Here is a 4,250-nt window from a genome sequence, read left to right on the forward strand (position 1 = left end):
GTAGACTGATAAATCAATGTGATCAGTTATTAATCTCAGTGTTACTGAGCTCTGCTAAAGTCTGAGTAGACTGATAAATCAATGTGATCGGTTATTAATCTCAGCGTTACTGAGCTCTGCTAAAGTCTGAGTAGACTGATAAATCAATGTGATCGGTTATTAATCTCAGCGTTACTGAGCTCTGCTAAAGCCTGAGTAGACTGATAAATCAATGTGATCAGTTATTAATCTCAGTGTTACTGAGCTCTGCTAAAGCCTGAGTAGACTGATAAATCAATGTGATCGGTTATTAATCTCAGCGTTACTGAGCTCTGCTAAAGTCTGAGTAGACTGATAAATCAATGTGATCAGTTATTAATCTCAGCGTTACTGAGCTCTGCTAAAGTCTGAGTAGACTGATAAATCAATGTGATCGGTTATTAATCTCAGCGTTACTGAGCTCTGCTAAAGTCTGAGTAGACTGATAAATCAATGTGATCAGTTATTAATCTCAGCATTACTGAGCTCTGCTAAAGCCTGAGTAGACTGATAAATCAATGTGATCAGTTATTAATCTCAGTGTTACTGAGCTCTGCTAAAGCCTGAGTAGACTGATAAATCAATGCGATCGGTTATTAATCTCAGTGTTACTGAGCTCTGCTAAAGCCTGAGTAGACTAATAAATCAATGTGAAAGGTTATTAATCTCAGTGTTACTGAGCTCTGCTAAAGCCTGAGTAGACTGATAAATCAATGTGATCGGTTATTAATCTCAGCGTTACTGAGCTCTGCTAAAGTCTGAGTAGACTGATAAATCAATGTGATCGGTTATTAATCTCAGCGTTACTGAGCTCTGCTAAAGCCTGAGTAGACTGATAAATCAATGTGATCAGTTATTAATCTCAGCATTACTGAGCTCTGCTAAAGTCTGAGTAGACTGATAAATCAATGCGATCAGTTATTAATCTCAGTGTTACTGAGCTCTGCTAAAGCCTGAGTAGACTGATAAATCAATGTGATCAGTTATTAATCTCAGCATTACTGAGCTCTGCTAAAGTCTGAGTAGACTGATAAATCAATGCGATCAGTTATTAATCTCAGTGTTACTGAGCTCTGCTAAAGTCTGAGTAGACTGATAAATCAATGTGATCGGTTATTAATCTCAGCGTTACTGAGCTCTGCTAAAGTCTGAGTAGACTGATAAATCAATGTGATCAGTTATTAATCTCAGCATTACTGAGCTCTGCTAAAGCCTGAGTAGACTGATAAATCAATGTGATCAGTTATTAATCTCAGTGTTACTGAGCTCTGCTAAAGCCTGAGTAGACTGATAAATCAATGTGATCAGTTATTAATCTCAGTGTTACTGAGCTCTGCTAAAGTCTGAGTAGACTGATAAATCAATGTGATCGGTTATTAATCTCAGCGTTACTGAGCTCTGCTAAAGCCTGAGTAGACTGATAAATCAATGTGATCAGTTATTAATCTCAGTGTTACTGAGCTCTGCTAAAGCCTGAGTAGACTGATAAATCAATGTGATCGGTTATTAATCTCAGCGTTACTGAGCTCTGCTAAAGCCTGAGTAGACTGATAAATCAATGTGATCGGTTATTAATCTCAGTGTTACTGAGCTCTGCTAAAGCCTGAGTAGACTGATAAATCAATGTGATCAGTTATTAATCTCAGTGTTACTGAGCCCTGCTAAAGCCTGAGTAGACTGATAAATCAATGTGATCAGTTATTAATCTCAGCGTTACTGAGCTCTGCTAAAGCCTAAGTAGACTGATAAATCAATGTGATCAGTTATTAATCTCAGTGTTACTGAGCTCTGCTAAAGCCTGAGTAGACTGATAAATCAATGTGATCGGTTATTAATCTCAGCGTTACTGAGCTCTGCTAAAGCCTGAGTAGACTGATAAATCAATGTGATCAGTTATTAATCTCAGCGTTACTGAGCTCTGCTAAAGCCTGAGTAGACTGATAAATCAATGTGGTAGATCCCATCATGATCATGATGGCTGTTTTTAAAAACTTTGAAAAATTAAAACCCCATTTATTATTTGTTATTCCTCAACAAAGTACTCAATTGCAAACTACTAATTACTTCTCTTAACTGTGATGGGATTACTTTATTGAATATGTCCCAGAAAACTCCTCGTTACTTTACTCTGGAATGCAAACTAATCCATACTGGAAAGCGCAAGGAAAACTGGTCAGTGGAAACAGTTCAAGAACAGCAGCCTGTAGCCCAGCTTACAACACACCTGTACAGGTATTCATAATGACCTTGTAGCTACAGGTCTACACACTAGTGTACTAGTGTGTACTAGTGTGTACACACTTGGCATTAGCCAAGCTTCAGAATCGTCTGTGACTCACAGGCAGCTCAGTTAGACACAGAATGACAGTCAGTGACAGAGTGTCAGTTACAGTAAATCCCGAAGGCCAACAAGAGGTTGAGTAACATATTACATCACTGAGATAAGCACAAACACTCTGCCCTGCAGCAGCACGAGAAAAGCGTCAAGCACTAAGACGTAACATAGAAACACTTAAAGTGTTTATCCTTCAACATGCTACCAAACAGAGTGAAGATCCTTCAACATGCTACCAAACAGAGTGAAGATCCTTCAACATGCTACCAAACAGAGTGAAGATCCTTCAACATGCTACCAAGCGGAGTGAAGATCCTTCAACATGCTACCAAACAGAGTGAAGATCCTTCAACATGCTACCAAACAGAGTGAAGATCCTTCAACGTGCTACCAAGCGGAGTGAAGATCCTTCAACATGCTACCAAACGGAGTGAAGATCCTTCAACATGCTACCAAACAGAGTGAAGATCCTTCAACATGCTACCAAACAGAGTGAAGATCCTTCAACATGCTACCAAACAGAGTGAAGATCCTTCAACATGCTACCAAACAGAGTGAAGATCCTTCAACATGCTACCAAGCGGAGTGAAGATCCTTCAACATGCTACCAAGCGGAGTGAAGATCCTTCAACATGCTACCAAACGGAGTGAAGATCCTTCAACATGCTACCAAGCGGAGTGAAGATCCTTCAACATGCTACCAAGCGGAGTGAAGATCCTTCAACATGCTACCAAACAGAGTGAAGATCCTTCAACATGCTACCAAGCGGAGTGAAGATCCTTCAACATGCTACCAAACGGAGTGAAGATCCTTCAACATGCTACCAAGCGGAGTGAAGATCCTTCAACATGCTACCAAGCGGAGTGAAGATCCTTCAACATGCTACCAAACAGAGTGAAGATCCTTCAACATGCTACCAAGCGGAGTGAAGATCCTTCAACATGCTACCAAGCGGAGTGAAGATCCTTCAACATGCTACCAAACAGAGTGAAGATCCTTCAACATGCTACCAAACAGAGTGAAGATCCTTCAACATGCTACCAAGAAATGCAAAAGTGCTTCAGTTGCTAATGCGAAATCTAGATGGCTAAGAAGCCATGTAAAGATTCTTCAAATGCTAAAAAAGCAGCTTCACAGAGCTCAGAAACGAAGTATGAGTGTTTTAAATGCTAACGTGATGCTGAAAAAGCTTCAGTAGTTAAACGATCTCGGACTGATTTAATTCCCTTCTGTGATTCGTATAAAACCTCACAGTGAGCTCGTGCGTTAATCTCCAGGTGTTCTCCAGCTGAGCGCAGAGCGGCTCACCGAACGAGCAGAAGACACTCAAACACACTCATTCATCGTCTGAGCTTATAGACATTGTTACTCACAGGAGGCGTGAGAGGTGAGACAGTTCAACCGAGACTCAGAGGTACGTCACTGTGTTTATCTCAAACAGCCTGACTAACACTGGCATGAATACTAATACTTGCACTAATACTGGCACTAACTCTGGCACTTGCACTAATACTGGCACTAACACTTGCAGTGACAAACACTGGCACAGGCATGAGCACTGGCACTAACACTGGCACTGGCAAGGACACTGGCACTAACACTCGCATGAACACTGGCACAAGCACTGGCACTAATACTGGCACTAATACTGAAACTACCACTGGCACTGGCATGAAGACTGGCACTAACACTGGCACGCTTTATTTATTGTAATGTAAATATGATCACTTTGGCTAAGATCTTATTCCATTGTGTTCCATCTTCTTTAGACTTAAACAGTTCAGTCAATAATCAGTTCAACACGACTTCCCTCCCGCAGCCGATCAGCCGAGAGGCGCTCCGTGGTGGATCCCGCTCCGTGGTGGATCCCACTCTGTGGTGGATCCCGCTCCGTGG

Source organism: Pygocentrus nattereri, chromosome 21 (genome assembly GCF_015220715.1).
Source record: "Pygocentrus nattereri isolate fPygNat1 chromosome 21, fPygNat1.pri, whole genome shotgun sequence".
In the NCBI taxonomy this organism is placed as follows: Eukaryota; Metazoa; Chordata; class Actinopteri; order Characiformes; family Serrasalmidae; genus Pygocentrus; species Pygocentrus nattereri.